This window comes from Mustela erminea, chromosome 7, assembly GCF_009829155.1.
Source record: "Mustela erminea isolate mMusErm1 chromosome 7, mMusErm1.Pri, whole genome shotgun sequence".
Lineage (NCBI taxonomy): Eukaryota > Metazoa > Chordata > Mammalia > Carnivora > Mustelidae > Mustela > Mustela erminea.
The window spans coordinates 112,569,800-112,595,166 of record NC_045620.1 but is presented as its reverse complement, the minus strand read 5'-3'; the positions used below and the strand labels follow the sequence as shown (position 1 = coordinate 112,595,166).

At 42.6% G+C, this 25,367-nt stretch overlaps 1 protein-coding gene across 3 annotated transcripts in view; it reads right to left on the bottom strand.

Annotated features, from left to right (window-relative positions):
• The window catches only part of RASGRP3 (RAS guanyl releasing protein 3), a 107,565-nt gene extending 85,812 nt beyond the window's left edge, over positions 1–21,753 (bottom strand). For 2 of the 3 annotated variants that reach the window (XM_032352982.1, XM_032352981.1), the window contains exon 1: positions 21,445–21,753. The gene's annotated coding sequence lies outside the window, so the exon portion shown is untranslated. The remainder of the gene's footprint in view (positions 1–21,444) is intronic. The other variant, XM_032352978.1, reaches the window with a different exon arrangement.
• Positions 21,754–25,367: the final 3,614 nt, after the last annotated feature.

The window sequence follows — 25,367 nt, the reverse complement described above, 5'->3', positions numbered from 1 at the left end:
ACATCACGAGTAGGCAGAGAGGGGGGTAGAGAGAGAGGGGGAAGCAGGCTCCCTGCTGAGCAGAGAGCCCAATGCGGGGCTCGATCCCAGGACCCTGGGATCATGACCTGAGCAGAAGGCAGAGGCTTTAACCCACTGAGCCACCCAGGCGCCCCTTATTTCTAAACCCCAATTTGACAGCAACTTGCACTAATCTTTGAAGATCTTACCCCTATAAACCACAGACTAGTGGTCAAACTAATCTGATATAAATCTTCTAACATACCACTGCTGCTTTCCAAATTAATTCTTTTTTTCTTTTTTTAGACTTATTTATTTGAAAAAGTATGCGTGTTGGGGAAGAAGCAAAAGGAAGGGGAGAGGCAAAGGGAGGGGAGAGAATTTCCAGCACACTCCTCACGGAGCAGAGAACCTGATGCCGCCTAGATTCCAAGACCCTGAGATCATGACCTGAGCCACAATGAAGAGGCGGCGGCTTAACCCACTGAGCCACCCAGGTGCCCCCTCAGAATTGTTTTAGTTCTTGAAGAAGTTGCTTAGGGGGAAACAAAAAGCTTCCTAAGGCTGCCTCTGTGCATTTTTTCTGAGAATCATTTAGTGTGCAGAAAATAATAGAAGGGCAGTTTCGGATTTATAATTTCCTTTCTATTCAAGTTTCGGCATCATTGCTGTTTCAAAGGAGAAAATACAAAGCTGATTCAGGGGAAATGAGGCTAAACGTATTTTTAAAAATTTTTTTCGAAATGTGTGATAGCTAAATGCATGAGATGGGCACAGTTTGCTCTTTGCAGGAACCATAGGAAAAGCACTGTTAGAAGCTCCAAATCCTTTTTCTCATATGAGTATTTGAGACTCTCCTGCCTTCTCCCCACCCTCCCACATCCGCTCCACTCTGAGTCTGCTGACCTGCACTGGGTTCATACCATAGCCCACCAGTCTTGGCTGGAAGATGATGCTCAGGGTACACTTTCTGAATGAAGGAAGGAACTTCTACACCATGGCTGTGATGATAAAATAGCCATCTTTTTTTTTTTTTTTTAAAGATTTTATTTATTTATTTGACAGAGAACACAAGTAGGCAGAGAGGCAGGCAGAGAGAGAGAGAGAGGAGGAAGCAGGCTCCCTGCTGAGCAGAGAGCCCGATGCGGGGCTCGATCCCAGGACCCCGAGATCATGACCTGAGCCGAAGGCAGCGGCTTAACCCACTGAGCCACCCAGGCGCCCCTAAAATAGCCATCTTAATTGATACTAAATCCATTCACTAAAATTGTGCAAGCGGGTATCCCCCACTTTTTGAAAGTTCAAGTTAGGCTACTTCAATTTTACAATGAAAGAGCTGCATTAGTACCTGTTTTGGTTAACCAACAGAAATTTTAAAAAAGATGACAAGTGAAAATAATGTTCCGCACTTGGCAGTGAGCCCTCACAGAGGCAGGGCGCACCCCAGAGCCACGTGTGTGGCACCACCCCCATCTCTGGGGGAGAATGTGGTGCCACCAAGCTCCTTTCCCAGGAACTACACTGAGCATCTCAGTATCAAGCCCCCGTAATTTTCAACTGTGCTTTTCGTGGATTTATTTTGTGCATCTATTAGTAAGATGTGATAGCAGAAAAGTCTAAGAGAAGTTATTTTTTGGAGTGTGGGCATGCTCAAAAACTTTTCCACACAGGGGCGCCAGGGTGGCTCAGTCCTTAAGCATCTGTCTTCCACTCAGATCAGGATCCCAGGGTCCTGGGATGGAGCCCACATAGCGGGGGGTCCCTGCTCTGCAGGAAGCCTGCTTCTTCCTCTCCTACTCCCCCTGCTTATGTTCCCTCTCTCATGGTGTCTCTCTCTGTCAGATAAATAAATGAAATCTTTTTAAAAGTCCCATATAAATTAATAATAAATTATTAATGTAAATAAATTGTTTTATTGCTTTATGCCATTTTGGCTTATACAAGGTTTCATAGGAATGCTCTACTGTTGAATACCTGGGGAAACCTGTACTAATTCTAAACAATGTCCATGTTCTACAGGTTCTACATGATCACTTCCGCTCTTCACTCTAGCTATCCCATTATCCAAACCCAGCTAGCTGACTGCAAGTCCTGTTTCTCAGTCCTTGGTGCCAAACTACTTGCTCACATTTTAATCCAACCATCACCATCCCTAGGTTATAAACCTGTGAGGATTGAGCTTCTAACTTCATTTCCATATCCTTTCCTAAAGTATCATTACCTTTATCACACACTTTATTAAACATCGCCATGATTTACTTACACGGTGTTTGCTCCAACTTTTGGCTGCAGTCTTGGGATTACTTAGGACCTTTGTGTATGGAAAGCCTTTGGATAAGATATTCTTCATCACGACTGCCCGGGAGAGCACAAAGGCAACCACAGACAGAGCAGGAACCTACTGAGTAATAAGGCTCTAAAAGTATTGCAACCAGATTTTCTGATTTGTAGATCAGAGGGGGTAAACTAAGAAAACACTTTAAGAAACACATAAAAATGGGGTAGGAAAATTTCCAGTTCTCCTTCATGTTTTAATTAAGCAGGGAGTTTTTGTTCTCAGGGCTCATCTTTGTGTTGCCATTCTAATTCGTGAAAAGCAGTAGATTGATGCATGCTGTGTCCAAACTCTCAAACTGAGGGGCAGGTGGAGGGGAGGGGTCAGAACTGAGAGTGGGTGTTGTTTCTTTAATACAACCATGGGAAGTAGGAACTTTGCAAATCTTCTTGGCTGGTGGAGATAAACACATGGTAGTGAGAAATCAATGCAGGCGCATGCGGGCTAAAACAGCTGAACAATACTAGCCTACATGGTATTTGACAGGTACTGAATGCCTATAAATTCTTTTTAAATTTATATTGTAACCGGTCAGACTAACTACTTTATCACATGCCAGAATAGTCTTGTTTCCTTTTGGAAAATAGGAAAAGCAGGACTCCTACGTTTCTCTTTGTACTTTATAAAATATACATTTAAAAAGCAATAATGTTCACTGTAACAAATCAAATGATACAGAGATAGACATACAGAAAAATTTAGTAACCTATCCACTTCCATCTTGCCAAGATGACATACACCTATGGAAAATGTATCTCATATATACATACATATATAAGGTTCTAGTATTCCATTAAAAAAAAGTCTGTATTTGGGGTGCCTGAGTGGCTCAGTGGTTTAGAGCCTCTGCCTTTGGCTCAGGTCCTTGGGATTAAGCCCCACGTCTGACTCTCTGCTCTGCGGGCAGCCTGCTTCCTCCTCTCTCTCTGCCTGCCCCTCTGCCTACTTGTGATCTATGACTATCAAATAAATAAATAAAATCTTTAAAAAAAAAGTCTGTATTTTATTTTTTCCCTTATCATATCATGGTCATGTATATGGTCAGTAACAGAGATTTAACTTTTATTTTTCAATAGCTGTATACTTCTCCACAGCATAGTTATATCATACTGTATTCACCCTATTAATGAACATTCATCATGCTCTCAGTTTTGTGCTAGTATAAAATGTTGTACTGATTATCCTCACCCATACACCTTTAGTTTCTGGTGTTTTTCATTCCATGATAGAGATATCCAAAACTGGGATTATTGGGTTTGCAGAATTACTCATTTCACTATACAGTCTTAGTTATTTTCCCAAAACTAACTTAAAATCAGTGCAAACATCAATGACCTTAAGAAGACCAGTAAATATCAACTTAGAGGATCAAGATTTTAATCTGAGAAGCATTAAAATTTCCTTCCAGAATTATTTTCCATCAGGTATATTAACTGCATCATTTATATTGAAGATATTGACTGGCTTTTCACAAGCAATAGTAAGTTTTTAAAACCAAAATGTTTTAATCAAGTCGACTCGAAATGTGTCCAAGTTAAAAGTTGGAGCCTGTTTCCCTCCAGCTAGTCTTTATTATCTTCACACACCAAAAATTCCATAAACTCTCAAGCCCATTCCAACTGCAGAATCAATTGCTGATTAATTTTTTAAAATTATGAGTGAACGTGAACGGATATGTTATGAAGAACGAAAATGAGAATGTTGGACTAAAAATGATTCACTGAACTTTCAAAGAACGCAGCGGGGCTAGTGCAAAAAAGGGTCAGAAACTCCCTTGTTTTGATTTTATGCTCTGGATTTTGGTCTTAGTAACTGAAGAGCTCACTATCATCTCCAAGAGACAGGAATGGGCCCTGCTGTCCAAACACACGGCTAAGCGTACACACTGTCTACAGCTCTACTCCTCCTAGTTTTCTAAAACCGCCTCTTCAAAGTTATATGGTTTTGCCATGACATTTGGTTTGGGGCTTTGGAATGAGAAGTTAGGCAACATTTTTCTATATTTTTCACAGCATATATTTTCCAACTGATATGGCTACAGCCACCAACATACTCTAAGACGCAAGCGACCAAGCATAAGGTTCCTTGCCCTCAGAAAAACTAAGTTACAGTCAACATAAATTCAGGGAAATTTGTTCACATTACCAAAGCATTCTTTGTTTTAGAAATCTACTCGTCGCAGGATTATAAGAAATGTGTGCACCTCTGGTGCATTAACAATGGCATTCAACCAACCAAAATTTAGCTCATATTATTCAAGAGCACATTTATTAAGTAAAATAAACATGAGTCTCATTTTGGACCCAACTTACTGGCCCAGATGGACTGTGTCCTTTCCTTCAGAACACAAAAGTGGGCAAGTAATTCTACGCTGCCTGTGATGGACAGGCTATTTCACAACCCCCACCCCCCAGAGGGCTTAAAGTAACCTGCTAAAAATAGCCCCTCAGGGCTCACATTAGCCTCCTTTGCTGAAGGGCCAGGTGAAAATATAAATTGCTTGAAATACGTCCTGTATTCGAATTCCATAGGAACTACCATTAGCTGAAAATCCCCACTAATCCTCCTGACAATTCCAACATTAATAACCTTTTTCTCTTTTAACCATTTTTCCAAGCCAGTAGGAGAGGCAGTGTGTTGAGTGTTGAGGACTTGGACACGCTGGGGCACTGGGATGTCAGGATTCTCATTCCCCCATCAGCCACTCACCCACTGAGTAAGCTTAACCCTTTCAGGATAAAATTCCTCAATTGCAAAAAGCCAATGATAATACCCAACTCAAAAGGTGGCTATATCGGTTGGGAATAATGTGCTGTATTTCAGGATGTTCTCCTATAAAAATACTCAATAAGTACGCAAAAATAAATGTTAAGACAAGCTCAGTGAGACACTGGTAATCACACCAGAAAAAAACCAAAAATAACCTAAAAAGAAAGGGAGATTGAGGGGCGCCTGGGTGGCTCAATTGGTTAAGTGTCTGCCTTCAGCTCAAGTCATGATCCCAGGGTTCTTGGATAGAGTCCCACATGGGCTCTCTGCCCAGCAGGGAGCTGCTTCACCCTCTCCCTCTGCCTTTCCTCCTGCTTGTGCTTTCTCTCTCTGTCAAACACATAAATAAAATCTTACAAAAAAAAAAAAAAAGAAAGAAAGGGAGGTTGCTAAAAATAATCACAGTGCATTAATTCAATGCTATACACATTATGCAGCCAGTAAAAGGATTAAATGAGAAGATGGCTTTGCTATAAGAAGTGGAAAAAGCAAGCTGCAAAAATCACTAAGTATAAGTGATTATTGTTTTAAGCCAGAAAGAACCCTCCACTATGTGTTTAGTTCCATTTTTATCATAATCAGGTATGTTTTCAAATACGTAGAAAATATCTACGATGATATCAAGCAAATATCCACTCTGAAGAAAACAAGAGGGTGGCCAGAGTTGCTAGTCTTTCCTTTTTCACACTATTCACTTTTGATATTGAGTACATTTATGTATCTTAAACCTGTGCTGTTTTTACAATTAAAAATTGAAGACGCTGAAGAATGCAATGAAAATTAATCACCGTAAAGCACTTGGCTCAAGGCCTAGCGGGCTTTGATGAATGGTGATTATCACAGTTAATTCTATCCAGAAACCACAGAACTTCCTAAGTAAAATGAGGGTATGGAAAGCAAGCAGACCTTGGTAAAACAGCAGCCAGTTACGCTCGAGTATGACCCTGATCCGCTTACTTTTTTCAAGTGACTGTTTGTGATCTCGATGTGCTGATAGCTTCCTGGGTACCGCCATGAGTCAAGACAGCAAACAGTATACTTGCAATAGGCACCTTTTATTATACGTCAATTACGCCTCAACAGAATTGTTTGAAAGAGAAAAAAGTGGAGCTAAAATTTTCAGCAGTAATAAGAGGACAGATGGGAGAATGAGATCAGAGTCAGAGGTTTCTAAGGTCTTTGTGTTATTCCCAAGAAGTTGTCCATGTGAAGACATTAGCGTTAGGCTTTGTTACATCAAAAGATGTCTTTAATGTGCAAATGCAAGAAAAGAAAGAGAGGACATAGCTTCCAGAACACTAGAGGGGAGACCCGAGAATAACGAAAACTTGAAAAATCTGAAAGGAGCAGGACAGGCGAGGAAAAGAACCTCAAAGAGAAAATAATGCTCTTGACTCTTCAGAGCATTCGAGCCTGGCTGAACTCACCATGAAAATGCAGAGACTCTTATTAAATAAGAAGCGAAAGAAGGGACTCATGTTTAATCAGTTCAGCTTCACAGGCACAGGGCGCGCACGTGGGTGTGTGTACAGAAAATAGATCAGATATCTCCCCTCAACTCAACGTTTTTAAACTGCTTTTCTGAAGCCTTGAAATTCATGGAAGGAAAGTTCTTTATACCAAAAATAACAAGGGGAACGGGCTTGGTCGGGAGGGGAGAGGGCGAGGGAAGTGTCAGGGAGGCAAAGACCAGCGGCGAGGGACGGCGTGTTTGCCTGCCGGGACCTCAGCGGACGGAGATGCAAGGCGCAGGGAGGTGCCCAGCGGATCCCGCACGGGGCCACCCTTCCTACCTACAGTGAGGCCCTCCGCCGGCGTGGGGGCTCCCCTGGGGACCCTGGAGCTCCTCTCTCCAGAGGGGGTCTGAAGGTACAGAGCCCTCCCCAGCCTGGCGGAGCCGGCACGCTTCGGCCACATGGGAACTCAACACGGCCACGCCAGACGGCACAGTTCATCCATCCTTTCATGCAATCTGCAAAGCAGCGTAGATGGTTCTAATCCATCTTATCTGGAAAACAGATGGAAAATTCTTCCCAGAAGTTACTTCTTTAGTCTTATTCCAAAAAAAGGAGGCCACGTGGCTCCTCTGGCCCTGTGCACTTGGCAGCGCCCTCCCGGCCTCTGCGGATTGGACAGGTGTTGGGGCCGCCGTGCAGGCGACGGTGGGGGAGACCCTCGGTGACGAGCGACACCTGTCTGCCCTACAGCCCGCTGCCCAGGAATGGCAGGCAACTCCACACATCCTTCCCTGCCCAGTTATCTGGGAATCTCACCGATGGGGTGCTACCATAGAACTGGAATCAGAGGAAGAAAAGACAGACAAATCATAAAAGACTTTATGATGGAGAACAAGCCGAGGGCTGCTGGAGGGGAGGTAGGCAGGGGATGGGATAATGGGTGACGCGGTATTGAGGAGGGCGCTTGTCCTGTTGCCCGCGGCCCGATAGAAGTAAGCCATGAATCACTGACTTCTACTCCTGAAAACGAAACAAAACAAGACCAAAAAACAGGGTTTCTCCTACCAGCTCTGCCTTAATCTCGTTGAGCAATAGTGAGCCAGTCCACACCATTACCATTAGAGGTCCCCCTAATCATCAAGAAAGTGGAAATGACACTATCTGTCTCATAGGTCTTTCTGGAAAGCTAATAAAAGGATGTACTTTGAAACCCGTATTATATTGTGGGAATGCAAAGTGTATTCATTTCCTACAACTGGAAAGACGGCTTTCAGGCTTTATAGCTCCTTTGCCTGCATAACACCATTGCCTGCAGAGGAGGCCACAGAGTTTCAGCTGACATCTATGATGGGCCCAACGTGCCCACTCTTAGTGACAATCTCTTCTGCCCCTCCTACCTTTGGGACGGCTTTGGTATTTGGGGCAGTGTTCACTGGTCCAGGGATGGGCGGGTGATCCGAAGGGGAGTAGTCTTTTTTTTTTTTTTTTTAAGATTTTATTTATTTATTTGACAGAGAACACAAGTAGGCAGAGAGGCAGGCAGAGAGAGAGAGAGAAGCAGACTCTGCACTGAGCAGAGAGCCCGATGCGGGGCTCGATCCCAGGACCCTGGGATCATGACCTGGGCCGAAGGCAGAGGCTTTAACCCGCTGAGCCACCCAGGCGCCCCATGAAGGGGAGTAGTCTTAATACTTCTCTTGCTCTGGCCACAGTTGAGTGTTTCAGGGATGAACATCTGACTAGATTCAGGCAGATGATTCCCTAAACTATGAGTCCCTGCCCCATGCTTTTCAGACATGGAGCCAGAACATCCTTTTCAGTGGCCAAATCTTAAGACGCAAAACCTAGAACCTATCGGCACTCACATTATCTGCTTGGCCTATACCATTCTAGGAGATGAGGGGGAGTAGAGGGTTGGTGTTGACCTTCAATTAATTCTCTAGTTTCAGCCATAAAAAAATGCCTGCCCTCAGCTGGGCCCTATCCAAAGTGCTTTTATTTATTTATTTTTTTAAGATTTTATTTATTTGTTTGTCAGAGAGAGACAGAGAGAGAGAAAGCAAGCATGAGCACAGCAGGGGTAGCAGCAGGCAGAGGGAGAAGCAGGTTTTCTGCTGAACAGGGAAGTGCCTGACACAAGGCTTGGGGCTCTATCCCAGGACTCTAGGATCATGAGCCAAAGACAGATGCTTAACTGACTGAGTAGCCCAGGCATCCCAAGCTAACCATTTTTTTTTTTTTTGAAGATTATATTTATTTATTTGAGAGAGAGAATGTGCGCGTGCAGGGGCAGTTGCAGAGGGAGAGAGAGAAGCAGACTCCCAGCTGAGCAGGGAGCCCAACACAGGGCTCCCTTCCAGGACCCTGGGATCATGACCTGAACCAAAGGCAGACGCTTCCCAGACTGAGCCACCCAGGTGCCCCCCAAGCTAGCCACTTTTTACAAAGATTTCAAACCAGTCTTCAAATTGGCCTCATTTTCACCTACAATTAATTTCAGGGGTGGCTGGTGCAACTAGTTCCTGGGTCGTGTACGTGTGCTCTGGTGCAAAATGAATAAATTTTCTGATTTCTATTGTTGAATTAGTGATCAACTGTCTGTTTTCTAGCTTTCTAAATACTGTCTTATGACTTATTTATGACTTAAAAACAAAACAGCACACCAAGCCCTGTGATCTCTTTGAATGGATCTCAGAAAGCAGAAGAGGAGTTAAATGTTTGTGTTACACCCTCCTTTAGCAGAAAACTCCAGGTCTGTACAATATACTTTCACTCTTCATCATACTCAACCCTCTTTGGTGGTCCCTGTGGGCCAGGCCTCCTCCAGGCTCTTTACCTAGGCCACCCTTCCCAGTTTTGTGCTCCGGATTTCAAAACTATTCCTCTTCCCATATGATATTCCTAAATTACAGGATTATATGCCTAACCCAGCTTGGAAAAGTCAACAGATAACCCAACTTTACGTCGAGGTATCAGGGATTGACTGGCTCCTATTTGGAATAGTTATGGTTTTTGAAAAGTGACTTGTGTTTCTTTGTATGTGTGTGATTTCAAAACTCATGTTCACCACAAGTGATCTGAGAAGAAAGCATAGAGAAGAAAAATAAGATCAACTCTTACCACACTCTTCTTAAAATTTTTTTCTCTTTATATACATGATAACCAGCATATGGATGGTCCCAGTCCCAGTGACCCTCTTATGCCTTATACCTCCAGGAATTTATAATTAAGTGGATGAGAGAAGAAACTCCTGGAAGATGAACCCACCAGGCATCTAACGACTGAATGAAAGAAATATCACCAAACATCTTGTGATAGAGAGCATGTTATAACACGTCGGAAGAGGCAAAGTTAGGAGACGCATTGTTGGCTAGGGTCTGTCAGAGAAAAGGAAAAAAAATAAAATGCTCTATTCTGCCCCATGGCCAGGTGTGTAAGACTCAGCTTCACAAGCACGAGCCTCTCTTCCGAAAACGGCCCCCACCCTCTGGATTAGTCCCGGGACTCGCCTCTCAATGTTATACAGGACTAGACGAGGAATGGACACCTGAGGCAAGTTTAGGCCAGTCTGATAGTCAGATTCTTTCTAAAAAGAATTTGGAGTGGAAAGCAAGAGATGTATCCATTTCGATCAGCGCTTGAATAAAAAGAACCTTCAAACGAAGAGCAGATGGACGTCCTCCAGGCTGGGCTTGGTGAAGTAGAGACAGAAAGAGCAGCCGGGGTGGGAGGAGGTGAGCAGAGCCTCTGAGGAATGGGGCAGAAACCATCATGTTCCAGAATTCATGGCCTTCAGCTCTGATCATCAAGTTTCTGGAGAGAGGCCCCTGCCATTCTCCACTTCATTACTTGTGTTTCCATGACGTACATGTTTTCTTATAACCAACGTAGCTCTGCTGAACGTATTTCCATTCCCTGAGCCTTGGCTAAGATCCCAGGCCGTGTGCAGCCTTGTGTCACGAGCTTAGCTAATGGACACCAGCCCCTCACGCAAGGGCCTTCCCTAGATAACAGCCTGCAGAGCGACAGGTTAACATCAGTTCCTGATAGGACTTCTCTAAAGACCCTTGTGATCAATAGTCTTCTCCACCTCCTAGGGCCTTCCCTCCTGCTACCCTTAGGTAAGACCTGGTGGAACTTACCAAAATCCACACTTTGTGGTTTGAATCGGCCGATCAGGCCTTAGCCCAGGAACCCCAAAGCAGGCCAACCAGAGCCTCCGACAAAGGCGTGTGCTCAGGTCCTGTGCCTGCACCCCGCCTTGACCTCCTTGTTTAGCCCCTCAAGGTATGCGGCGCGCTTCCCCCAGAACCTGTGAGTAGTAAATCTATTTCAGTTTCTGTTGTGGCCTTCTGTTTTGCTCACCATCCAGCATCTCTAAAGGCTCCAACTTAACAAATGTTAACTTCATAAAGGGTAACACCGTCCAAGACAGATCATGCTCTCACGAGTGTGGAGAGGTGAATGTGGGGGAATGGGAGAGCCCGAGGGAAGGAAATCAGCTGGACGGCTACTGACAAAGTCCCGTTAGGTAAAAAGGACGAAGAAGAGAAGCATTGGTGACAGGAAGGGAGGAGCTGAATGTGAGACACATTCAGCAGGAAGGATAATCTACTGGGTTACCAGGAGGTGAAGAACAAGATGGAGGAAAGATGGCTCCAACCCAGATGGGATGATGTCACCGTCAAAGGAAAAAACACAGGGCAGCTGCGTAGCTCAAAGGAAAGAACACAGGGTGGCTGTGTAGCTAAGGGAAGAAGGGTTAAGATTTTTATCCTGGACGTGCTAAGTTTGAAGTGATGATGGAACATCGAGTAGAAACATACGGACCAACACCTGGTCCTAGAATGCAGGCGACAATCCCCTTAAAGCCAGAGAAGCGAGTTCAGAGTTCTTTACATATGGAAGCCATGAACGAGCTCTCTGAGGGAGAAAGGATTTAGAGAGAAAAGGATCTCTGGTAAATGGCTGCGTTTGAGGGCAAAGAAAAAAGAAAACACTCGTCAGGATTGAAAGAAAACAGGAACAATGTGGCATCTCAGATTTCAATAGAGGACAACTTTAGGATATTAAATGGTGCAGGGGTCGAGAGGAATAAAAGTGGAAAGAGATTATTTCCTGCATCATTGAGAAAGTTTCTGACATTATGCTTTCAGTGGAGTTAGGGACAGAGTGGCTGATTTAATGTGTTTAAAATCTTGAAAGAGAAATGAGAAAACAAAGGTGTTATGTGCCAGAAGACACACTGAAAGCTTCAGTGGTAGAATCTGAGAATTCAGATGGGTAACTCGTGAGGGCAGCAGATTTAGGTAGTCTGGGTCAGTTTCCACAGCAAAGAGAAACGTGAAAGTTTTAAAGAAAACGTCCTAGAATCCAAAGAAATTGAGAGAGAGGGTCCTGAAGAAGGATGGATTTATCAGACAGGAGGGTTAGGGGTCCTTTCGGATACAGGAAACACAGGTGTGCGTGTCCCAGCCGTGGCCTGCCTCTTTGAGCAGCACGTGGCACAGCACCCACCCTTGGTCTCTGTTGGCCAACCTCCCTGCCCAGGGAGACAGCCCCAGGTCCCAACCAGAAGGAAGGACAGGAAGGCGTTCTAGAAGAGAGAGGTCACAGGCATACTTTATCCTCCTGGACGAGGCTCCTGTTCTTGAGCTACGGACGTCATCTCCACTCACCTGCATGTCCTTGAATTCTCTTGCTGACTTGTGAAACCAACCAGCGGCCCTTGACCTTGCCCGAAGGGCAGTTAATGTCTCACTTTGTCACACACTCTTCATTTACTGGTGATGAGAAAAAGCCATGGTCCTATCCGCAAGATCCAAGAGCTCATGGCGCGCATGAGCAGCTCATGCAGAAAACAGAGTCAGAAAGTGCCCTCTAGGTGCAGAGACCGGCTGCACATGCCTCCCTCCCCTCCTCTTTGCCACCCTGGAGACTGCAGGGGAAACACAGATGCAGGGTCCCTAGTGCTCTGCCTCCATTTCTCCTCTGCAGAACTGAGCCATTGGGCCCGATCTCGGTCTCATGCGCCCACATAGTCTCCTTCACTGCAACTTTCTCTCCACCTTCATTTCTACCAAATGTTACTTAGGAAAACCTCACCCTATTAGGGAACAAAAAAAGATCCTAATTATGGCTACACACCAAACGCAGCGCTAGACATACTTCATCCATAAGGAACGGGCAAATCTAAGGTTCAGACATGCAAATGAAAAGGCCATCTCCACCGGCAGGTCACAGAGGTAAGGCAGCCTCCTTAGAAAAGAATTCTACCTGTTTTCTCATTCTTCAGTGAATTTTTGCTTTCCTGTCGACATTAAGGGACAAAATAGGTATATCTTTTACACATGTTCCCACACCCAGTGGGACACCTGGCACTTGCTACCTTCTCTACCAGTGTTTGTTGCTTCGGATATAAGGTGATGTGTGCCTTGATTCTACATATTCTTTTTTTGTTTTAATTATTCATAGGTTATTAATCTATTAATGGAATGTAATTATTAACATATTATTAATATATTATGTAATATACTCATGTAGAAGTGATATATTAGTAACTGCATTTCATGATAAATGCATTGTAATAATTTAGCTAATACAGATCTATAAAAATTATAAATATATAACATATAATATATAAAAGATTTATATTAATCATGATTTAATAACGAATAATAATTTAATGTAATATATTGTGAATATAAATATATTGTAATAATTTCATTGTAAGTACACAGTATTTCATTTTTATTTTATTTATTTATTTTTTAAAGATTTTGTTTGTTTATTTGTCAAAGAGAGAGAGAGCATGCACAAGCAGGGGGAGCTGCAAGCAGAGGGAGAAGCAGACTCCATGCTGAGCAAGGAGTCTGACGTGGGACTCGATTCCAGGACCCTGGGATCATGACCTGAGCCGAAGGCAGACCCTTATCCAACTATGCCACCCAGACGCCGAAGTACACAGTATTTTAGGTGCACATACCCCATCACTATTTATAACTTTGTTTCTTTCTTATTTATTTTTTTTTTATGACTTTGTTTCTGTGGGAAAAATGGAAAGTGAATTCAGAGGGCCAAGAAAATTCTTACAAACAGGCTTTTGGAGCACTACCAATTTGTAAATCACGCCATAGATGGTCATTATTTACATTGTAAATGTCTTTATGTTTTATTTTGATTTTTGAGTTTTCTGACTGCTTTCAATCTAGCTCTTATAAACAGACCCTCATAGAATAAGAAATGAACCCAAACTCTGAGGGGACCAGGGGACTGGGACTCTTTGCCATGACTTCGGGGCTCTTGTCTCCAGCTCTCTGCCATGGGCGGGGCCACAAGAACCTACAGAGTCCTTTAGTTTGATCCACTTCCACCGGCTCTATTTTTGTATCCCCATATTTAGCACACACAGCTATATTTATCGCTCCAGCTGACTAGCATGCGAGTCCCCAGGGCATCAGAGTTATACAAGATTATTGAAGCTTACTTCCTACTCTTGAAATAAGACAATGCAGAATGCCGAAAAGACATCAGCAAGCGATCACAATGTTCGAAGGAGTGTGTGTGTGTGTGTGTGTGTGTGTGTGCGCGCTTGTGTGCACGAATTTCTAAAGGTTTCTTTCTTTGTACTAAGTTGTATGCATTATTAGAAACACAATATTTATAATGCTTCCTGGAAATACGTGTTGGGTTGTGTAATGAAATCTATTCCTATGCCTAAACTCACCTGAAAACATTAAGAAGTAAGGCTTCTTACCACCATGTAACCCAGATTTCAAAAACGGGGAACTTTTTAACCTCTATTACCCTCTTTTCAATTGGGGCATCCATTAGTTACATGGTCTAAATGAACAGCTGAATTGTTCTAAAGGAAGAAACTCAAAAACTGCCAAGATTTTGCTTGCTTCTCAGTCCTTCAGTTTTAGCTGATTCCTGTAAGAGTGGCCAGCAGAATCGATCACAAAGGAGAAGACTGAGTCCTGAACAGATAGCAGGATCTCACAGACCAAGCTTCACATGCTACTGATATAACTCTAGCTCTTCTGTTCAGATCTGCTGAATCCACTATCATGAGCCTCGTCCCAATGGGGATCTGTGCTAAGAGTAAAATACACTAACCTGATGTCAAAGACTTGGTCCAAAAAAAAAAAAAAAAAAAAAAAAAAAAGTAGACTATCTCACTAATAACATTTTATATTGATTACATGTCAAAATGATGATGTTTTGATATGTTGGATTATATAACAACATTTTTAAAAAAAGATTTTGTTTATTTATTTGACACAGAGAGATCACAAGTAGATAGAGAGGCAGGCAGAGAGATGGGGGGGAGGCGGGCTTGCTGCTGAGCAGAGAGCCCAAACTGGGCTTGATCCCAGGACCCTGAGACCATGACCTGAGCCAAAGGCAGAAGCTTAACCCACTGAGCCACCCGGGTGCCCCTGTAACTACATCTAAAAGACCAATTCTATCTGGGGGCACTGGAGTGGCTCCAGTGGTTAAGGGGCCAACTCTTGATTTCTGCTCATGTTGTGATCTTAGGGTCCTGGTTTTGAGTGGCTCAATGTGGCATCTGCTTGAGATTCTCTCTCCCTCCTTGCTCATGCTCTCACTCTCTCTCTCAAAAATAAATAAGCTCTTCAAAAAATTAATTCCGTTTCTCTTCTTTCTTTCTTTCTTTTTCTTTTAAATGTGGCGACTGGAAAATACAGAATGATATTTGTGGCTCACATTTGATTTCTACTGGACAGCCCTGGTCTAGAAGCTTTCACAACAAACAGCAAGGCCTATAAGTGGTCTTTAAGATTGGAAGCCAGAGCTGCTGCGGAACTGTGCTTCCAATCAGGCTAACCAGAGGAGAATCTGACTTGGGATAAAAGTGAAAGCATGCCCTGTGTGTTTAGTTTCTCCACCCAAAGAATGTACTTCATTATTTTTTATTAACATAGGATGTATTATTTGTTTCAGGGGTACAGGTCTGTGAATCGCCAGGTTTACGCACTGCACAGCACTCGCCATAGCACATACCCTCCCCAATGTCCATCACCCAGCCACCCTGTCTCTCCCCTCCCTCCCCCCAGCAACCCTCAAGTGTTTTGTGAGATTAAGAGTCTCTTATGGTTTGTCTCCCTTCCGATCCACCCAAAGACTTTTAAGAGTACCCAACCTGACAGTGACATTACACTTACGGGCACATGCCACTAGGGAAGAGAAATGTTACTGTAGTATATGCAACACCCGTCTTCCTTCGCTCTTTCCTAATCGATACTGCAGCCTTCATTTCGGCTCTGTGGTTGCTCACTGTGCCCATCCCACTAGCAAGTGAATCAAGAATTCACTTGCTTTGAGTTTCTGTTGTTTGTTCCCCCAGCCGCTGCTTGTAAAAGGAAGACCAGGCATCCTTCCATGGAAAATAGAACTATGAATTTGAAATTTTTACATTTAATAGGAAAATAAAGCTTTTAGAGTTGTAGGTATGGACAACCAATGGCAAATTTATTATTAGAGAAGCACTTTTAGCGGACACAAACACACACACACACACACACGGAAAAGTTCACACTGACCCCAAGTGTTGATATATACAAAAAGTTCAGTACAAAACCCTGATGTGGGATTACCAGATTACTGAATCAAAAGCATACTGGGGGGGGGGGGGGGGGTCACTGCTGCCAGCAAAGAATTGTGTAACTGCTGGTAAAAACAACAGTGATTTCAGGAGTGGATTGAAAACAAAACAATGACATCTTTGTAATGTTCTGAAATTGTTGCAGGAATAAAATTGAGACTGGCTCCTTTGCATTTCCCAGTCCGATCTGCTGACCATCTTGTCTGCCCATAATTGTTTTCTGCCATTCATTTCCTCCAATTGTCAATTATTACTAAAACAATTATGAAAAAAAAAGTGTGTGTCTTTGTTTCCTGTTGCTGATGAATATAGTGAAGTCACAGACCAGGCTAGTGCATCATAATATTTTCCATTACAATGAATTATGCTGTCACAAACAGGATACAGCTCTTTACTGGGCAAAGGGGCCGTAAATGGGGCTGAATTAGCTCAGATGTTATTGTCAGCCATGACAGCAAGAAATCAACCCTGGGACTTAACTCTCCACTTTTCTAAAACACACTGGTTTTTGTTCCTGATTATAAGAGTAGTTAGTGCATGCTTATCTTGAAGAACATGTTTATCCTGGAAACAAAGTAGAAAATGAAAATCCTCATTATCCCACCAAGGAGAGATTCCTATTGCTAATATTTTGATATGTAAATTTTTAGGTAACTAATTTTCATATAAACATATACAATTGTTAGGTAAATGAGTTCACACCATGTATATAATGTTTTGCCTTCTTTTTCACTTAACATTTACTAAAAACACTAACTATTCTAATTAATGGCTATGTGAAATTCCACATTGTGGAACACTATTTGACAATTTCCTCATTTTGTGTATTTGTCCAAAATGTGTCCATTACAAATAGATACGCATTCTTTCACATACATTTTGGTCTCAATCTGTGAATATGTCCTTAGGATATATTCCTAAGAGAGAGATTACTCACTTTTGACTAAAAACTATACTGTGTATCTTGAAGTAAATATTTAGAATAAAAGGCCTAGGAAACTTTCTTAACAAATAAAGCACCTATGTGAATTAAAAGCTTAATAACCAAACTTGATAATATGTGTCCTCCTAACAAGATAAAGAAGTGACATATTTTTCACGGTTACAAAGTTTAAGGTAAATCTGAAATGTATCTATTCAAAAGACCCTTCAGGCCAACCAACTGTAGGGGGGTATATAATTCCACGAAGACCTTTTCCAGAATCTCCTAGCACAACTAGGCTCCAAACCATTTAGGAGCTCACAGATGTTTCTGCAGGGATTCTGTGAACTCTTGGTTTCCTAACAAGCTTGCTGCTAGACGGGGCCAGCCCTGTCCCTGCCTGGCCCGGGCGTCGTTACCTGGGACGGCCACTAGAGGACAGCCGGGGACAGAGAAAGGAGTTTGTTGTGTTTTTTTTTTTTAACACTCGAAGGCCTGTTTTTGGCATAATTACTCATCTGATAAGCAAGGAAAAGTAAAACACGAGGCACGGAAGGTAAAATCAATTTTGGAAATAAATAACCATGAAAGTAAAGAAATACGAAATTCTCCGAGTATACACGTTTCCCTTTTGGGGGAGATGAACCAAAAGGTGCAGAATTCTGAGAGCTACCAGTTAGAAAAAAATTAAAGACCAGGAATCCAGCTAAAAATCGGGTGACAGCATGAACAATTGGTGCCTTTAGATCCTTGCAGAGGCAGAAGGGGAATTCAGAGCTGATTGCTGGCTTGGGCCTCCTACACCTGCTTTTCACTCTTTGTCTCTTGCTAGTTAAGGAGTCATGGACAGATTACTTAATCTCTCCGAACCTCCATTTCCTCTTTTATAAAAGGTGGCTGGCGATGGAGCCTGCCCCTGGGCGGCTGGGAGCATCACAGAAAAGTCTTGGCATGAAGGAAATGCCCAATCAGGGCTGGCCCGTTGTGATCTCTTCTGCTTCTCTCCTTCCTCTTAAGCTGTTTCCCATTTCCAACTGCTCACTTAGGATTTCTACCTGGCTGTCCCATCAGGGCATCAAAGTTAAGACTTCTACAACCCAAATCCTCATTTCCCTGCCTCACTCCCTGACCTGCTGCTATCCCTCTGATTGGCTATTTCTTAGCATAGAAACGTAACCCGAAACACAACATCCTCTCTGATGCTTCCTCTCCTCCTGTAACCATCACCAATTAGTTGACGAAACATGTCGATTTGTTCTCTAATGCGTCTCCATCTGGTTTCCGTCTCTCTGCGGTCACCAGAGCCCAGGCCTTGGCAACCTGCTCTCTCTGCCCCACTAGGTCCTGTCTTGAACAGGCAAATTCTATTGATGTCATTTCCCTTTCCAAAGCCCCGCAATGGCTTCCCAGGAGCTTTAAATTAGATTCTAAACTCCTCTGTCCGGCATCACAGTCCCACCAGTCTGACCCCAAACCTCCTCCAGATGCCTCTCTCCGGCCCCATATGCTCACTGCCTCTGCCCCCACCAAGGGTTGATGCACAGCTTCCTACTATGGTTGCCCGATTTAGGAAATTAAAGCAGAGGACACCCATGTATGTGTGAATTTCAGATAAATAACAAATAATATTTTTGAACATGTATGTCCCGTGCAGTGGCTTCACACACACACACACACACACCCCTGTGCAATAGGACAGAGATATACTAAAAAAGTTCATTGTCTAGCTGAAATTCACATTTAACTGGGAGTCCTGTTTTCCGTCTGGAAAACATTCCTCTTCCTTGGGTACACCAAGAATATTGCTGTCCCACTGGCCTGCGCAGAGGCCCACATACACAGCTCCAGTCCTGTTCTGGACACGCTTGTCTCTTTAGTCATCAGCTGTTCTGCCCTGCAAGTCAACTCAGCCTCAGAACTCCAGGAAGCCCGCCTGGACTAGGATTTACCCAGTACCCACCATCTACATCGTTCATTTAGTTAATACAAATCAAGAAGTTGGTGTCAGGGGCTTTGTGTCTTACATAATTCCCTTTCTCTGAGTAAATGCTGAGTTAGCAAAGGTAAAGATTGCCGGATAAGGAGGAAAACTCAAACAATATGCTTTGGTGGCGTGTGCTGTTGTTAACCTGTCACATAGGGGTATGCGGGGATGAGAAAACCTCCAGAGGTCACTTATCACAGACAAACTAAAACCATAATGGGACCCCCTCCACGGCACCTGGCCAGGTGGGTGCGGCCGCTTGGCCTTAGCATGCTTCTCCCCACACTCCACACCAACACATCCCACAAATTGTGCGTCACATGCAGTGACTTTGCCGGCTCTCAACACTTCGCACTATCTCTTCAATAATCTGATTTCCCCTGTATTTAAATGGGAGGGCCAGAGGTGGCTCTATCATGAGACCTATATACACAGAGCAATCATAAGAGTCACGTTGGAAGCCAAGTGATACATCTCTATTTAACAGAAAACCTAAAAAAAGTTGACAGTTTTTTTTTTTTTTTTTTTCAAAAAATTGGGTAACTCTACCTTCAAATAGTCTGAGGAGCTTGAAATTACATCAAGAAACCAGTGAAACGATTCAACAATCCTCCCCCAAAATCTATTTTAAATGACTGGGATTTCATGAATATATTTATAATCATCTGTGGGGCCTCCAGAAACCAATGACCCACCATAAGGTTTCTAAAAGTGAAAAAATATACACTTTTAGAATAAAAAGCATAATGCCAAATTTTCTCTATTATTTAAACCTTCAACAGTATTTAAACCATTTTTATTCTCGTAATGTAAATATACAAATGTGTCAGACGAGAAAGTTGTTTTGAAACCGTTAAGAGCAGGGAGTTCAACTTTCCCAGAAATGAAGATCACCGTCAGCACCATCTCTATCACTAGACCCACGTGGAGGGGCAATTAAAGACGTTACCTGGGGCTTCACTTTGCAGAAATAAGAAAACAGATTCAGAAATAACTTTGCAGCACAGGAATGTCTTGGAAATGCATGCTAAGAGTTTGTCTCTTCAGATCTACCATATTTATCCAGATTAATTTTATTTCCCTCTTTCTTTGTACAGTTGAAGTTCAAGGAAGAAAACTGTTCTCCCTAGTCAAGAATACCACGCTTGACTACAGTTTCCAAGGAATGAATTCTAATATTCTAATTAAAAAAAAAAAATAGCCCTTAAATTCTCCTAGGAAAGAGAGCAGCCAGCGGACTCCACGTGGAGACAGATCCGTGTCCTGGCGTCCTCTCCCAGTCACAATCTGGTGACCTCAGCCTTGCTGGCTCCCAGCTTTGCTATCTCCTTGCGACAGATTCTAAACATACCAATCTCAAACTGGGATAAGGCAAAATAACAGCAACACGTTTCCTTCTGCTCTTTCTTGTCAACAGACCACAAGAAACATATTCTTTTGTTGTCCTTGTGACAACATTAATCAAGTTCCGCCAGGACACAAACGTGGGTATTCTCAGCAGTGGATGCAAATACGGTGCATCATGTAAACAAACGTACTTGTTTGATGGCAAGGAATGTTAAAAGAATTTAGAATGTCCCTAGGAGCTTTCCAAGTTTTTGTGGGCAGCATCGACTGTTCTTGGATTTAACCCTTTCCACCTTTCTTCTTCCAAACCCGGGGGCAATTTTCAGGACACTCAGAAAATGTATGCGACACGAATGTTTTGAAATCACAACTTAAATGTAAATAGTTATTGCAAACAGTTTCTATCACTGGAGCTGGTCAGTGATGTTTTTGGTGCTTCTGGAAGGTTCTCCTTTGTCTGAAAATGAATGTCCAGGAAAAGAAGCTCTGTATTAAAAACAACAACAACAACAACAACTTTCTCTCTGCTTACTTTTCTGTCAAATTTAACTTTTAATTAAAGCAACTTTTCTAAAGTTGACTATGTTTGCTTGCGAGCCAATTTAAATGTATTCTAAGCCAGGAGTGATGGAAGGAATGGTACACGGATTATTAAGCAGCGATTTGAAAGGACTGGACAGACAAACTCAATAAATTATTTTTCAAAAGTGATCTTTAGTAAAATTATTTATACTATTTACTCCCTGGTGATGATGAAGCAGAAGAATACTTTAAAGTTATCTTAAGGAAACAACTAGGATTTTTTAAAAAAAATTATCATTGTTAAAAACTGAAGAAGTCATGATGGAGGCTGGTTTCTGCATTTCTTCAGAAATAGAAGCAAGCTTCTGAGCTCTTCGTGAGGCCGTGCCCTCACAGGATACACACTGTCTCGGTTTGACACCCGTTGCTCCCGATACGCATGTAGACACAGCAATGGTTGGTCTTAAAAATGACACTTACCTTCACTCACAGATGTGGACTCTTTTCCAGCGTATTCCTCTGTTGAACTATCTTTTTCCGCTTCTCCAACCCCTCCCGAGCGTCTCTTCCATGCATGCAAAGTCTTAGAGATTTCTGTCCTGTCTTCTAAAACGCTGCCATCACCTCCACTGCCCCAGCACTGGTCCAAAGTGGGAAGAGGAAAAAATTTCAAATTTGCAAGCTGTTTACGCCTCAGGACGACAGTGAAGCTGCTAAGCTTTGAGCTCAATGAATTAAAGGTTGTTTGGCTACATGGCAGGCACACTTCCTCCTATTCTTTCTGAACTTAGTTTTCCTGCCTCCCCTGGAGCTTTTTCCTTTCCTGGGCTATAAATAGGCTGGTCGTAAGAGCACGGAGGAAAGAAGAAGGCAGGAAATGTATTTGATTTCAAAAAGCAGTCTGAGGTGTGTGTGTGCGCGTGTGTGTGTGTGCGTGTGTTTCTTTCAAGTGAATACCAATAAACAAGCTAAGGGAAATTCAGCTTTGGTCACAGTACCATAGTCAAAGTTTAACTTCCTATCATCTTGGTTGTGCTAAATTGACATTTCCCACCACCAAAGCTGGGGGTTGGAGATGTACCATTTTCTATATAAGATACCATCCACAAACCTGTATCACCTTCGTTTCCCAAGGGAATGATCTAGAAAATGAAACTCCTGTGGGAGACGAGGGAGAGGGCAGACGATAGGGATTGCCACACTGATTTCTTTTCATCCTTTTGGAGGCAAGGTTCAACAACAGAAGGTATCATCAGGTGGATGAGAAAAGTAGATGCTTTGCCTTACAAGAAACAAGGAAGCGAAGTTTATAGACTCGTCATCCATTGGCGTTAAACTAGAGGCGGTCCGCAGTTTTGCTACTCAAAGTTGTTTAACTTCTCTCATAGTTACAAATGCCATAAAATAAAAATTAGACCTCATTTTTCACCTAGCAGATGGACAGATCCAAATGTTGATATTGCCTGATATCATTCAAGTGGGGAGGAGTAAATTCCCATAAGGCCGACGGAAGTACCAACGGGCATCAAGCACCCTATGGAGGGCAATTCTCAACTGCTTTCAAAATGTGACGCTCACCTACTCTAACAAAATACTTAAACATGGCTGATGTGGCGAGTGGGAGAGCAGATCTGGAATGTGGCGACAGCACAGTTTGTGATAGATACATTGAGTGCTCTTTGATTTTTCATAATGTGCATCTCATGCTTGAAAAACTTACTAATTTTCAGGAAGCCTTGATGGTTCAGTTGGTTGAGCATCTGCCTTTGGCTCAGGTCACGACCCCAGGGTCCTGGAATTGAGTCCTACATCGGGCTCCTTGCCTAGCAAGGGCGGCATCTTTTCCCTCTGACTGCTGCTCCCCCTGCTCTTTCTCTCTGACAAATAAATAAATAAAATCTTTAAAAACTTACTAATTATAAAGAGAGAATTTTTTTTAAAGATTATATTTATTTATTTGAGAGAGAGACAGTGAGAGAGAGCATGAGCGAGGAGAAGGTCAGAGAGCGAAGCAGACTCCCCATGGAGCTGGGAGCCTGATGTGGGACTCGATCTCAGGACTCCAGGATCATGACCTGAGCCGAAGGCAGTCGTCCAACCAACTGAGCCACCCAGGCATCCCTATAAAGAGAGAATTTTAAAAACTGGTATAACTTAAGGTCTTTCCTATGATTCTATGAGTGATCTATGGATTATCTATCATATTCTGTCGGTCATCCCACAATCAGCGTCTATCAGCAAGCTGTTCTTTATGTGGGGGGGCACTTTGAGAAGCAACACAGGGGGAGCCGGACAATCTCTTGATAGGAGGGGCTACTCTGCATAGGCCCTGTCCACTGTCCACTGTCTGGGGACTAGTTGCCTCAGTAGCTCTTGGATCAGACTCTCTGGAGGAGGGGGCAGCAAGCTGCGTGAACCCCCGCACTGAGGCTCACTACAGTGTGAGAAGCAGTGGTCTATACAATTATTTTATGAATACCCCATCTTCTGAAAAGGATTTGGTGACTCTAGTGAAGAGCCCTTAATGCATATTTGTAAGCCGCTACAAGAGTGGAACTTAAAAGTCCTTGTCACAAGAAAAAAAAAATGTTTGTAACTATGTTTGGTGGCAGATGTTAACTCGATGTACTGTGGTGATCCTTTCATAAAATATACAAAGAGCAAGTCATGCTGTTGGATCCCTGACCCTAATACAGTGTTATATGTCAATTATGACTCAAAGAAAAAAAATAAAAATAAAACTGAACAGGATTGAGGACAACTGATTTTATTTTACAGAAGAATAAGGAAAACTTCTAAATGCTTTTTAAGCTGGCGACTCCCGTTTAGAAGACCGGATTATATTAACATACAATGTTAGGAAGACACATTAACATATAATGTTAGGAAGACACACTAGTTTCCCTGTTGTCATGGAGAAACCACCTGAAACAAAGCAAAAGGAGTGACAGGAAAAAGCTGATGGTATTTAAGAGAGAGACAAAAGCTCTCTCTCATTTGGGGTAGTTATGATAAAAATGGATGAAGTCAAAGCTAACTTTACTAATATGTATATTTGAAAATGATACGTGGCCTGTAATAAGATGAAACCAAAGAAAACAGGAAGAAAGTAAGTCTCTGAATGAAAACAAAATGTCCCATTTCCCTGCTTCTGTTTCATCATTTGATTATCATTTTTGGATCTAGCCATTTCTCGCCGTCCGTTTGTGGCCTTCATGAGAAGACCTGTATATTAGAAAGAATCAGTTAAACAAGGAGCTCAGCCAGAGCTGGTGGGGGGAAAAGCAAGAGTATGTGCATTCCCAGGCACAGATGGGGAGGAAAAGTTTTCTTTAAAAAAGAGAGAGAGAGAGAGAGAAAGGAGTGAATGACCCTGTTGTAACAGCAGATAGGAAAGAAGGAAGTCCATGGAGGTCAGGATAGAACAGCTATAATGTACAGAAGTGATTAAAGGGACATGAGTTCACATTGGCCAGAAAATGGCCAGCCACAGGGTGGGATGTTTCTGGGAGCAAACCATGTGCAAAGCATGAAGTCCACACACACAAACAAGCTCCAAGTGTATTTACCAGGCTTTCATTGTTCACCGGAAAAGCTCCTTGGGGAAGCGTTTTCCCTCTCACAAAGAACAGCTTCACAGGGCTCCCCATATAGGCCATCTCTAGAAAGGAAGCATTAAAACATATATAGAAACAGAAAAGCTCTGTGCTCTCAATCTAAAATTAATGATAAGACTCTCTCAAAGGGCATTAGGGGAAAAAGTTGAAAGGCCTCGTGGGAAAAGGTCATGTGCAACTTTCTTCCACTACTTTGGTTTTGCAAGTGGAGGGAAACACACTTTTTTACTGTAGTCACCTACAAAGTATTCCTATGTATACAACAGGGAGGAAACCCAAGCAAAAGTTGTCAAAGGAAATGAAAAAAAATACTCATATTTTCATTTGGGTGGGATACACTGTACCCAAAGGCCTCATAGATATTTTTAAGGAAAACCTATCTTTGTTTACAACATGTAGAAGTGCGAGGTGATTACACGTTGAAGGGAACTGTGCTCCTCTGACTTGAACTGTATCATCCTAATGAAAATAAGTCAGAACTCCTGGAATGACTGACCGAAAGAATGCTGTTAAATGATGGACCTCTACAGTGTAGTAGGAAATCTGAAAAGATGAGTGGAGGTTAGGAAGGAGTCCTACACTACCAAAAAAAAAAAAAAAAAAAAAAAAAAAAATATATATATATATATATATATATATATATATGTTAACAACTCTTTGAAGGAACAAGAACACATAGTGGGATAGGGATAAAACTCTTCCATTAATCTCATTAACATTGAATTGTGTTCATCAGTAGTTTATTTTTACTTAGTCTAATTGCCAGTAAACAGTAATGTCAAAGTT